Raw genomic sequence first — 13,203 nt, forward strand, 5'->3', positions numbered from 1 at the left:
CTGGGAAAACACTGAGACATTCACAAGGAGGCAGAAACGGGAAAACAAACCCAACAAAAACCCCAAACCACAACAGATACCAACTCTTTGAACATACTTCCAGACATTAAGTGCTGGATTGTTAGATTAGATTAGATTAGATTATACTTTATTCATCCCACGACGTGGACATTTTGTTATTTTGTTGTTACAGAAGCAGCATTTTTCAATAACAGCAAAAAACAATAACACACAAACTACTTGTTTATGTGTTATTGTTTTTTGCTTTACACACAAGAAATACAGGCAAGCAATAGACAATGAAAATATGGTAGACTGAGTAAGTAAAATGGCGTCAAATAAAGGAATTTTAAAGTTAACAACTTTTTCCAACTTAAGGAGAGTAGGACGGAAGTCATGCTGTTTGGCCGCCCCCAAATTCAGTTGACCCAGCCTTCATGACCATAGGCATGAAAATATGCTAATTAAAATGGGACTGAAACAGTTGACAGTGCTTCATCTGGCCACTGATCAAATCAACTTAATCTCAGGAAATGCAAAAAATAACATGTTTTCCAAACAAATATTTTGAACTGCAAGACTTGTTTGTTGTCTGTCTCGAGGGTACGTGAACACTTGTACTGCAGAGAGTGCACGTCCGGTTTATGTCTTCACTGAGTCATAGCACTGACCTGATCTCTGTAAGGCGTCCACCTCCTCACATCCACACTAACATACTGTATTTCACAGTATCAGGATAATTGATGTCCTTCTCTGACAGAGCGGCGAAGAAGGACATGATTGATGTCATGAATGATGAGTCATAGTCTCTAATTTTCTTGCAGACTCTGTCTTTGTGATTATATTTAGGATTTATCCACTGACAAACTCCAATCCACTTTAGACAATGACATTCAAGGTTTACATTTCCAACATGGTCCTAAACAGGGAAGACAGATTGGGTTTTCTGTGTTGTGCTTCTAAGGGACCTGATGTGCTTACATTATTTTCATCTCTACCAGTGTTCATCTCTGTCATCAGTTTTCTAATCTCTCAGTAAACTGCCAGCATGTAATGAAGAACAGAAGGGAATGGAATTGTTTGAATTGAATTGTATTCAATTTAAAAACCTTCAAAACTGAATGACTTTTTTTTTTTCATGGATGTATCTCCTGAATAATGATGAGAAACAAAGCAACACCATAACCAACATAAAAAGCAACAAGAAATGATGCACAATACCATGACAGGTGCCACTTATGGACACCATAAAACTGTGGCATAAAGGATAGAGACGTAAAACATAGCAACATAGGAATGTTAAAAGGATACGAATTAGATGTATTTGTATGGATAACATTTTATTTTATATGAAAAGTCAGTAGACTTCTTTATTGAGTTATTGTCATTTATTTTTATGTAAAACTTAGTTTTCCTTAATATATTTTCCCTTCAGTGAATACATTCAACTTAATTCGTGGTCAAGTTACAAAGTAATGTAATATAACTAATTACTCTCAAATGACAATAACTAGTAATCTGTAATGTATTACATTTTGGAAGTAACTTGCCCAACAGTTGGGACCAGGACTACTAGCCAGTCAGAAGCAGAGTATGAGGGCGTGTCCCACAAGTAGCTAGGCAAGCAATGTAACGTTTGTTACAAAGTGACCCACGTTTGTCACGGAAGTGAAGGCTGGACTACAACAGAGCGGTTTGGAGCGGTTTGTGAACAGCGTTTTCTGTTGGAGACGGTGAGTCCCTTTGGAGTGGTCTTCAGGCTTTTACACTTTGTAAACCTATCATGTGCTCAAAAAAGATATATAACACAATAAAGGAAAGGGAAAAAAATCCAAAAAGCATAATATGAGCACTTTAAGTAACATTTTCAATGGAGGACTTTTTCTTTTAATCATAACAGAGTATTTCTTTACAGTGTGGTAATAGTACTTCAACTTAAGTAAAGGATCTGAATATTTCTTCCACCACTGATGCTACCAAGAGGAAAGGGAACAAACAGCAAGATGGCGAGATGGGTTGGGGGTTTATGGCTGGTGTGAGAGACTGATTGGCGTGAAACCATGTGTTTCCTTCTGGGGTGTGTGTGGGATTATGTGTGGAGCATGTTTCAATCTGTATTGCTGGGTGAGTGGAGTATGTGCAAGGGGAGAGAAAGAGGGGAAAGTGTGCATGTGTGCAGACAATGTCAATTCCAAAATATAGCAGCTTGTGTTTACGCCTACAAGTTTCTGATAGGATGGAAAGCATGTTGAAAAAAGCTTCCATAATATTCTCTGTTCAATTACACAAATGCATGAAAGACATCTCCTTTGCAAACCTTCTCTATCTAGCATTGCAGTGGTGCTATTGATGGATATTATACAACAAATACGGTAGATCCGACCAAGCAATCTGGTTGGTCAACTACACATTTGGAACATGCTCAAATCAGCATGACAGCACACCCAGAGCCATGTGAGCACACCTGGCGCATCACTTGAAATATCACTCGGCCATTTCTGTCAACATTACGTTGTTGGACTGTTGACTTAACAGTTGAACTGTTTCAAAACATTTCTATTCATGTAAGTAATTCAGGAACTAGAGTGGAACACACAAAAGTTGTCCCACTAGTATATGAAGTGATTCATCGGACTAAAGGACTTCTTTGTAACGTTCTTAATTTAACTTTCACTGGAAAGGTTTTGGACCAGCTGTGCCGGTGACTTAGCTGCTAAATGTGATTTTGCGTACGTTCAGGTGCTAAATCTGTGGATGGAACATTTCTTTCTTTCAGCAGATATCTTAGTTACAACAAGATTGGTGTGTTTGGTGTTTAAATGTGTGGAAGTTATTCAGCTTGGGAAATCCCAAGACCTCTACAAAGCTTTATTTGTCTGCGTTGACCACGCCCCTGGCCACTATCAGAGGCCCGGCTTTTAATTGACTACCAGTCTTTATTTGATGAATTACAGTAAACAGTAGCACCACCGCTAAATAAAAAACGATGCCGCACGTATCTACAAGAGACCGACGTTATCCCCAAGTTAAGAATCTAGCTCTGTGCTCCACCTTTTCTGCAGTGTAGAACAAAAGATGAGTTTCTTTTTTAAATTTTTCATTTTTTTTACTTTTAAGCCAAGATGAGAGCACACTGAAAAGGGAAGTAAAGCGGGGAAAGGTATGGATGGGTCACATAAATATGGAGCAGGCTCTCAGATGTCTGAAGAGCAGCATTTCAGTGGGGCTAAAGCAGAGGGCTGAGGATAAAAAGGAGCAGAGAAAGTGTTCATATGGGTGATGGTATCTTTTACCAAAATGACATTTTGATGTGAAATCCTTTATCAAGATGTTTAAGATTGAAGATGAGTGGCTAGGAGTTTGGAATTGGGGCTCACATGCAAACATAAGCAGCAGTGGCCTCTGAAGAAGCCGCAAAATCAAAGCAGATTTGTGGCATTTCAAAAAGATATACTTTGTAATTTGATATTTGAAATTGTGTTATTTTATTTATTTATTTATTTTTACCTGATGACAATGTTCCTTTTGTGAAACTTTAAGTGCTGTAAAATTCTGCACTAGGTTGACTATGTTCACCAAAAGCTTCTTCTGTCCACAGTGGATACCAGTACACTGCTACAATCTGCAATCCTAAAAAGAGTTACCATAGAATTGTATCAACACCTCCCTGACACGTTATTACGGATACTAAGCAACTTTTAGGCAAGTCCTGCCCTATGACGCAGCCTGATTGATTGGGGTTAGGCATTGACCTCGAGTACTGAAGGATAGGGATGCCGGCTGGTCAGGGGGTAGGACTTCAAATACAAATCAGGTTCCATTACCTTGCGTAAACATGGACACCTCACCAATAGTAGTGTGTGAATGCTATTGACGAGCGGGAATTCTGGATCCTGTAGAAAGGCGTTCTCTATGGGCCCCTCCCCGCATCCACTGCAACGCATTCTATGATCTTTTTGGGCCCTACTCAAATGAGGGCCCTGGGTACTCAATCCCCTTTTCACCCCTAGTCCGACACAGTTGACACAGTCAAAACAAAAAGTCAAAGATTCATAGAAGATTTTAGCAGAGATTTATCTTTAAAAATGACCTGTCATGAAGTCAAAACTGCAGTAACTCTGCAGTATTAATGTCATCATTAATACCTTAAGACTTAATGTGAATGTAACTTTTTTTGCCACAGTTTTATTTTTGTTTTCAGCGTTTTGACCATGTTGAAAGACCATCTTTTCACGTACATCTAATTTACCCTTGAAGACTTATATGAGTCCTTATGTTATTTAAATCAAGCATGTTTCCTTGGTTTAGGGAGGCTCCAAAATCATGGTTGCAGCTGTCACCTGGTCCCGCTAAACATCCTGCGATGCCCTGCTACGTCCTGCTACACTCTGCGGTGCCCTGCTACGTCCTGCTACACCCTGCTGTGCCCTGTAACGCTGTGCAGTCCCCTGCTATGCCATGAACTACTACACACTACTATTTCTAGTCACTGTTCCATTATCTTTTACTATGACTGTTAGTGCCACGATTCATTTCAACCCCAACCAGCCCCCATCAGACTGCACCTACCAAGAGCCTGGGTCTGTCCCAGGTTACTTTTCCTCGCCACTGTCGCACTAATTGCTACCTCTAGGGGGACTCGCTAGAAATGTTGGGTCCTTGTTAATTATAGTGTGATTTCAAGGTTTACTCTGATTTGATCTGTAAACTGTCTTGAGATAACTCATGTTATGAATTGAAACTATAAATAAATTAAATTGAAGTGCATACACACAGGAGATGCTAAAACTTTCCAATGTACCCAGTAAATGGTAAAGTCCCCATGAAAAGAGCTTCTAAATGTAGAAATAATCAACCAAAAATGTGATTATATTGGAGGTTGACAGCATGACTGACTGATCCATATTTAATCAAAGGCCAATAATGGTTAAGCGCATTGAAAAACTCCATCAATGATACCCATCAACTCAAATTCCCTCCTACTAACTTACAAATAATCAAGTGAGTGGCCAACATTGAAAATGTCAGTATGCCTTAAATATATGCCAATATATATTGGTTGTGGCATCTGGGACCCAAGCAAATGAAATCCAGCACTCTTTGAGTGTGATTATTTGTCTTATTTTCCTTTTAAATTCAGAAGCACATGTTTACCATTTTATCCTGCAGAATATTGTTCTGCAACGCACAGATACAGACACATGTAGAGTATAATCACAAGGCAGGCAGGTCTACACAGACGTAAGAACCAACAGATGGACAAAGGGACACACACACACACACACAAACCCCTTCACACGCGGTGCCGTCTGAAGAGACATTGACTTGCTTCTCTTGGCTCTGCCAGTCACATACAGCAGAAACAACAGAAGGAGAGAATTCAATAAGGAATAAAAGCAATACTGACCGATAATGCTCCCACTAGACTTCACAGCTATTTGTCAATAAAGAAGAAATTACTAAAAATGTAGCAGCCATTTGTATGCTGCCTAGGGTTAGGGAAGGGAGGGGCTCTCTATAGATTTGTTGTGCAGAGGCACACGTAAATGCACTTCAAAGAAAGCACATTTAAATGCACAAAGATACTAATTCAAAGAAAAGCAAGAGGCCAAAACCATGCTTGTTATACTTACAGCTTTATTAACATATAGACACCCGGGATTTGTGCTCAGGGTTAGAAATCAACTTAACAAATGAAGGCAATAGAGACTGATCAATACACAGCCAGGCTATTGACCGACTAGTGAATGTTTGCCTTCATTTGTCTCTTTACATTTGCCATGTGCTAAAGGAAAAGAAAAAAACCTGCACACGACAGATCCCAAGAACCTATTCCGACGAGCCAACAGTAAAATATTGCTTCCATCAGAATCTGACCTTTGCTCGCAATTAAATATAATAAGAGAAGAATGAAGTCTTAATTAACTTCTGGTACCGGGAACAAAGCACCTTTGGATGCCTTGATGTGTGTGTCTACTTTTAGACTTTCTGTTCATTGTGTGCACTTGGCTGTAGGTGTGTTTTTGTGTCAGTGTGACAACACACACACACACACACACACACACACACACACACACACACACACACACACCCATCAAACAAAGCAATTTCCAGGCGATTACAAGAGTCCAACAGAAATCAAAACTAGACCAAAACTTATTTGGACTCACTGTTGAACAGCGCTGTTATTTGCTGTCTGTTTTTTTCTCCTGTTTCCTTGCAGCTGCTGACAGCCTGGTTGTGTTTTTTCACATCATTCTCATTAAACTCCAAACACCGTCCTGCTTGAACGACTTTGGACAGCACATATTTAAGAGTACCTGGACCTGGCACAGGTGTCAGCGGAGCAAACTGACTTTGAAAACGTTGATATTTTTTTGTACCCTTTCTGACATCAATTTAAACTGAATTTCATAACACCCATACACTTGTTTCATACAGCACATCATGGCTACATCGCTCACTGTCCCCAGGAATGACATATTCTCACGAACATGATAAAACAGCCCAATAAAATCTGTTGTAATAGAAATGTTGCCTTGTACATTCCAGGATTGAGTAGAAAAGTACGCCCTTCCATCTGCAGCTGCTTTGAGGTGTTCTTGAGCATGAGACTTGAAAAAGTTCAGTGTAAAGTTGCTAAGATTGTTCATACATTAGTATTAAGTAAGGGTTAATGCCCGACCCGATACATTGTCGCGTATTAATGGACGACTGCGAGACACGAACCGTTCGGCAAAGTTCAGTAACCTGACAAAGGACACCTCGAAGGTCACTATTCAATTTTTTTTTATTAAGAAGGAATTTATATCTTAATACTTTTTCCAATTGAAATCTAAAGTTTTTCAAAAAAATAACTACGTTTCCTTGGTTACGCCTGAGGGTTTGACTACCACCTGGAAGAATCGTTCTCCTCCTATAAGGTTCTGCTTCAAGGCAAACATTGTTCAGGGCTCCAGGGAACAGAACGGACCTTAGATACGACTTGCCACCCTTAGCAACCTGAGATATCTCTAGTCCGTTCAACTCGTAGAACTCGTCAGCTCAGCTAACGCTGTGCTAGCAAGATCCAACGTCAATAGCATTGTGTACGGTTGGCAATCAGTAAAAGTGATTTGAGAGTATGTTCATGAAGAGAAGCCAGCCAACACTATCCACCCATGTTATTGTCCCTAAAACAATATAACAACTTTTAGGAACAATTTTATCCAAGATGTTTAACGTCACTGTCATCCGTAGCCTGAAACAGCGACCTCAACCGTGAACAGGACGCTGAATTACTGATCCTACTATGGCCACGACAAGACCCGCCCTTCAATGACACTTGATTGGTTGGGGTTGAGGCACTGACAGATTGCGTGGTTAAGGTGACGATGGCCAATTGGACTGAGGACAGGACATGTAGGCACGGACGCCTGGCCAATAGTAGTGAGTGAATGCTACTGAAGGGTGGGTCTTGTCACGGCCACAGTAGGATTGGGAAATTTGCAATCAGAATATGACATAACATTATTCCCTGTGAAACAAAGTCAGTCCAGGGGGCAGTGTAACTTACTCCTAGCAGCCAGTGTGTTAACGCCCTTCTGTGGTGTTCAGGGGACGAGACATTGAAGGACCAAAGTGTTGGAAATAACAGATTCACATTTCCTTTTTGTTTTAATGTAACACATTCATTAAGAGCAGTAAACCGTAATAAGTAGGTGTCCTATAGGACTTTTTTATGGACATTTGTAGCCAATCAGAATTGAGTATTCACCCAGACTATGACATAATATGGTATATAGGCCTAGGGGTGTCAAACTCATTTTAGTTAATGGGCCACATATAGCCCAATTTAAAGAGGAAACATTAACCCCTAGTACACATAACGGAATAATGAAAAATTGTAATTACAGTAATGACTTCTCGGCAAATTTCATATATACTGCGGTATATACTGCATGGACTGGGTAAACCTATTGTACAATTCTTCAAGAAGGAGAGGAATTTCTTTTATGTTAAAGGTCCCATGGCATGAAAATTTGAAAGTTTTTGAAACATTAATGTGAGTCCCCCCAGCCTGCCTATTGTCCCCCAGTGGCTAGAAATGGTGATAGGTGTAAACCGAGCCCTGGGTCAAACATCGTTAAAAAAAACAGTGCCATGTTAACAAGTAGAGTGCAAATAAATGATGGTCTTTAGTTTTGGTGGGCATGATTTCAGAAATAGGAATGTTATATTTCAAACCTCACAAGTTGCAGCATACTGAAGACCTCTGAGCTACTGAGGCAGAGCTGATGAATGTGCTTCACCTCATTTTGTGTATCAAAGATTTAAAATCACTATTTTAACAAGGGCAAAGAGACGTTAGCATCCGGCCAAAGCAGTAGTGATCTTGAAGGTTAACTGACAGCTTCCCATGTCACACACAAACTAACAACTCCATTGGAAGAGTGTCAGCATCCGAGTGTTTAAATAAAGGACTACTGACACTTCAACCCCAAAAGTGCCAGCTGCTCACAAAGAAACTTTGGAAGAGTAAAAATACAAAGAGAGCACAGCGGGTAAAGTGGTGCAAGACAAATGTACAGAGAGGTTTCCATGGATACATGAAGGTGTTGTGATACTAAAAGAGCTGCTCCCTGCAACAGGGAATCTGCTGACAACATAACAAAGCCTGTGATAAATAAATGAACACTTGGATTTGAAGCTTTAATTAGAATTCCCTTCCAGTGATTAAGTGGAAGAGTCAAATTACACAATGTTACACTTGTAGTGAGAACTAGTGCTGTCAGTTAAACCTGTCATTAACAACGTTAACGCAAACCCATTTTAACAGCGTCAGCTTTTTATCGTAAGATTGATGTTCTTTTAACTCTTGTATTGTCTTTACTTTCGGGACCCTCTCGTATCCTTCGGGTCAAATTGACCCGTGACCTATTTGGGGTTTTAAAAACAATTCTGAAATTAAATTTGACTTCATAATCTACTAACAAATGTTGTATTCCATTTCAAACTATTGAGATAACACACATGTGTTTAGGGAATGCAATCAGTCTTTACTAGAACCATACTTAAAAATGGAAGTGGGGTTCGTATCTTGTCATAAGGTTATAATTTATGTTAAAATCCACTTTGGAAAAAACATAAGTGGTCTTATCCAGAATAATTTGTTACTTGAGTCCGGAATACATGTTTATTACAGAAAATAAGGTAAGGCCGTTAAAATGTAATCTACCATTTTTCTTCTCGTAAAAATTTGAAATGGGTCAATTTAACCTGAATACCATACAAGGTTTAACAAAATTGACATACTTTTTTTTTCACATGCATTTGCAACAACTAGTAATGTTCGAAAAACTCCAACATCACACTGGATCAGGCTAGACCACACATACTTGTTTGGGCATGCGAGCCGGCCAAAGAGTAGTAACGACACGTTTTGAGTGGATGGCGAGCGTCAAACGCTGAAATGGACGCCAATAAGAATCTAAATGGAAAGTTTACTTTCTAAAAGTTGCCAAATGGTTCTATTGACAAGACAAAAGTGATCTTTAACATTACATTTACACATTACACTACATTTAGACTAGATAAAAATGTGACTATGTTAACTATGACATTAATGTAGTAATTGTTTGACAGCCCTAGAGAGAACATATGTGTCCTTAATTTTACAGCTTTAGTGTTTATTGTTTTAGTAAATTTCAGTGTGAAATGAAAGTTTCAGTTGATTGATTTTAAGGTTTTGACAAAAGATACTATTTTCAGATCCTCTCCTTGAGTGACAGATGCTGTGAGTGTGTGTTTGTGTGTGTGTGTGTGTGTGTGTGTAATGATTGATGCTTCATTGACAATGTTCATGGGGGCTCTTTGGCTGATTGGACACAAACAGACACACAACACACACACACACACATACGCTCACAGCGGTGTCCATGGGGGTTCTTTGGGTGATTAGAGAAACAGGCGACCTCCACTGATTGCTCCTTTCTTGATGATTACCCCCCTCACACTCCATCCGTACATGTACACAAAAAACACACACAAAAACAGGTAAACAGCATAGCTAGACTACAGTGTGTGTTGATCGAAGTTACACCTTGCATGGTGTTTTAGGGGGTTGTGGCTTGTGCCAGTAGGTTTCTTCATTTTTTTAATGGAATTTAATAGTATTTTTTTTGTTAAAACTTTATTTGAAAGGATGTGCAAAAGCCCGGCAGGGCTCCTGGCATGAACAGGAAAGAGTCTTTGCGAATGTTTATGACTGTTGCAATGATGATGATGATGATGATGATGATGATGACGACACTTAATGCAAAGTCAGATTAGTTTGGGATTTTTGTTTTTTAAAACCAGACATTAATGAAGACACCAAACTCTGGGTTATGACAACCAATAATCATTTTAAGATTATTTCCCCACAGTGTTTTGTGGTGGTCACCGCGATCTCTGGGGTACGCAACAACGGGGAAATAAAATGCTACATGCCGCCGGACGGACCTCCAGACGCGGGACGCGCCACAACACCAGGACGGTTGTGGTTAGGAAAAGTACAACAGGGAAAGGCAGCCGCCGGGACGGGATCCGCAGTCTCTGGAGGACCCAACAACGGGGAAATGAAACGCCACACATGGTGGCGTCACAACAGCTGCCACTGGGACAAGATCCGCGGTCTCTGGGGGATGCAACAAGGGAGTAATGAAACGCCACATGCGGGACGCACAAAGACAACGAGACGGTAGTGGTAAGGAAAAGAACAATGGGGAAAGGAACCATTGATTTAATAACATCACCATTTCATGAACTGCCATGAGACTGGGCTGTATGACAACTTAACATTAGGCAAGACAATATAACATGTCAATGTCTTTGTTTTGACAACTTGACATTTACCTAGACAACATAACCAATCCTAAATATTTCATGGCAGGCCTAATGATCAACCTCTAACCCTTGTATTGTCTTCACTTACGTGACCATCTTGTATCCATTGGGTCAAATTGACCGGTGACCTATATGGGGTATATGGGGAAATACAATTTTACTTCATAATCTATGAACAAATGTTGTCTTTATCTTGATTTCAAACAATTGAGATAACATGTTTAGGGAATGCAATCAGTCTCTACTAGAACAATTAAAAATGGAAGTAAAAAAAAAAAAAATCCACTTAGTGGTCATATCCAAAATAATTTTCTGAATTGAGTCAGAAATACATGTTTATCACAGAAAGTAAGGTAAGGTCATTGATTTTCAGGTACAAAAAATGTGTATACTAAAATGGGTCAATTAGACCTGAATACCAAACAAGGGTTAGGCAAATGTTTAGCTTTATGTGTTAATGTAACATTGAACTGTCATTAATTGGTTGGTTTTAACACTAGCTGTCACGAGATCCTTATAATTTTGTCATGATTATTTTTGAAACAGTTTGGACTTGTCATGATGTTTGATTTCACCATCGAATGCTTGTATAACGGTGTCAGATATTATATTCATGACTTTAAGTAAAGTGGAACCATTTGGACTTGTCATTAAGATGTCTTAAAAGTTACATAGACGTGTTGACAACAGCTGACGGTTGTCAGGAAGTTGGTTGCATTTGTTGTGTACTTTTTTCTGATCAGTCATATAGTTTATCAGTGCATACCAAATAGAGCAAAATGTTCAAAAACTAGCTACAGGTTTTTTGGCTACATGCCTGACTCCACCAGCCACCATGCCATAGGACATTAGCTACAAGCAAATTACATTTTAAATGTACATCACATCAGCTTACACACATATAAACACACACCAGTGCTGTACTACATACACATTTGCAAACACAAACACGTGCACAAAATCCCAGAGACAAATGCCGCTTCCTGGCTAGTAAAGAGTTGCCTGGTTATGAGACCCAATAAACATGTCAGGCTCACCAGATGGTCAAATAAAACAGTTTTACAGCTGCTTTGTTAGTGTGTGTTGACATGTTTACTTCTATGGGAGTTTGTCTGTGTGTATTTATCAGAGGCTGTTTTACAAACCCAAAGCTTTCGTCAGGTGTCTGATGTTCATGCAGGCGTGAAGATATATGCTGTATGACCTCCAGTTATTTAAAAGTAATGTATTTGTGTGTGCACCTGTGAGGACATTTTTTGTCCTTCTTTCTGGATGGAGACTCTCTTAAAAGTACTTTATGGAGTTTTTGCCCACCAGTGGAGGTGTGGATTGTTGGGTAGGTCCCTGTATTGTTTGAATCACATGTTGCACATGCACAGCATGGAATCAGGTGATGTGATGTCTGGTGGTTTTTGGATGATTTTATAAAGGCCTTAGTGGTCCCCTAATACTGTATCTGAAGCCTCTTACCCACAATTTAGACTTGCTGCAGAACTACAGTCCAACAATGAGCTTTCCTTAGTACTGTATGTGCCATTTAATCTATTTGCCTATGAAAGCAAATGACAGTGTTGCACTAAACTCCCCGCTAAGCTGTATCGCTGATATTAAGTTGTGGCTTTCAGACAATTTTCTTAATTTGAATGATAGTAAAACAGAGTGTATTATTTTCAGTACTCCAGGCATGCAGAATGGCCCAGCTTTGAGTTTGGGAGCTCTGGCATCTTGCACGAGATCTGTTGTCAAAAACTTGGGGGTTACTTTTGATTGCAGCATGAAATTTGATAAGCAGATCAGTAATGTGGTTAAAGTGAGCTTTTTCCAGCTCCGCCTGCTGGCTAAAGTTAAGCCCTTTTTGAGCAGGCACGACCTAGAAAAGGCCATTCATGCTTTTATCACTTCAAGGTTGGACTACTGTAATGCCCTCCATGTTGGTCTGACTCAGACCTCCATCTCACGTCTTCAACTTGTTCAAAACGCTGCTGCTCGCTTTTTAACAAATACATCCAGACGTGCTCACATCACTCCCGTTCTCTACACCCTGCATTGGCTCCCGGTGCGTTTTAGAATAGATTTTGAGATTTTATTGTTAGTTTTTAAAGCTTTTAACGGTCTCGCTCCAGAGTATTTGTCTGAAATCTTAACTGTGCGGGAGCACAACCAGTCATTGCGGTTCTTCAACTCAGTTGGTTTTAGAAGTCTTGAGGTCCAGGTCCAGGTTTAAACGATGGGGTGATCAGGCTTTTGCAGTTGCTGCCCCGAGACTCCGGAACAAGTGACCCCCTGATATACGTATTGTTACAGATGTCGCTCTTTTCAGGTCCAAACTCAAAACAT

General features: G+C 39.8%; 1 long non-coding RNA gene across 1 annotated transcript in view; it reads left to right on the forward strand.

Moving 5' to 3' along the window:
- Positions 1–7,840, forward strand: part of LOC117960333 — an 8,808-nt gene extending 968 nt beyond the window's left edge. The window contains exons 2-3 of the long non-coding RNA XR_004660121.1: positions 3,855–3,856; positions 7,829–7,840. This is a non-coding gene — a long non-coding RNA (uncharacterized LOC117960333). The remainder of the gene's footprint in view (positions 1–3,854; positions 3,857–7,828) is intronic.
- The last annotated feature ends 5,363 nt before the right edge of the window (positions 7,841–13,203 follow it).

This window comes from Etheostoma cragini, chromosome 17 (assembly GCF_013103735.1).
Source record: "Etheostoma cragini isolate CJK2018 chromosome 17, CSU_Ecrag_1.0, whole genome shotgun sequence".
NCBI lineage: Eukaryota > Metazoa > Chordata > Actinopteri > Perciformes > Percidae > Etheostoma > Etheostoma cragini.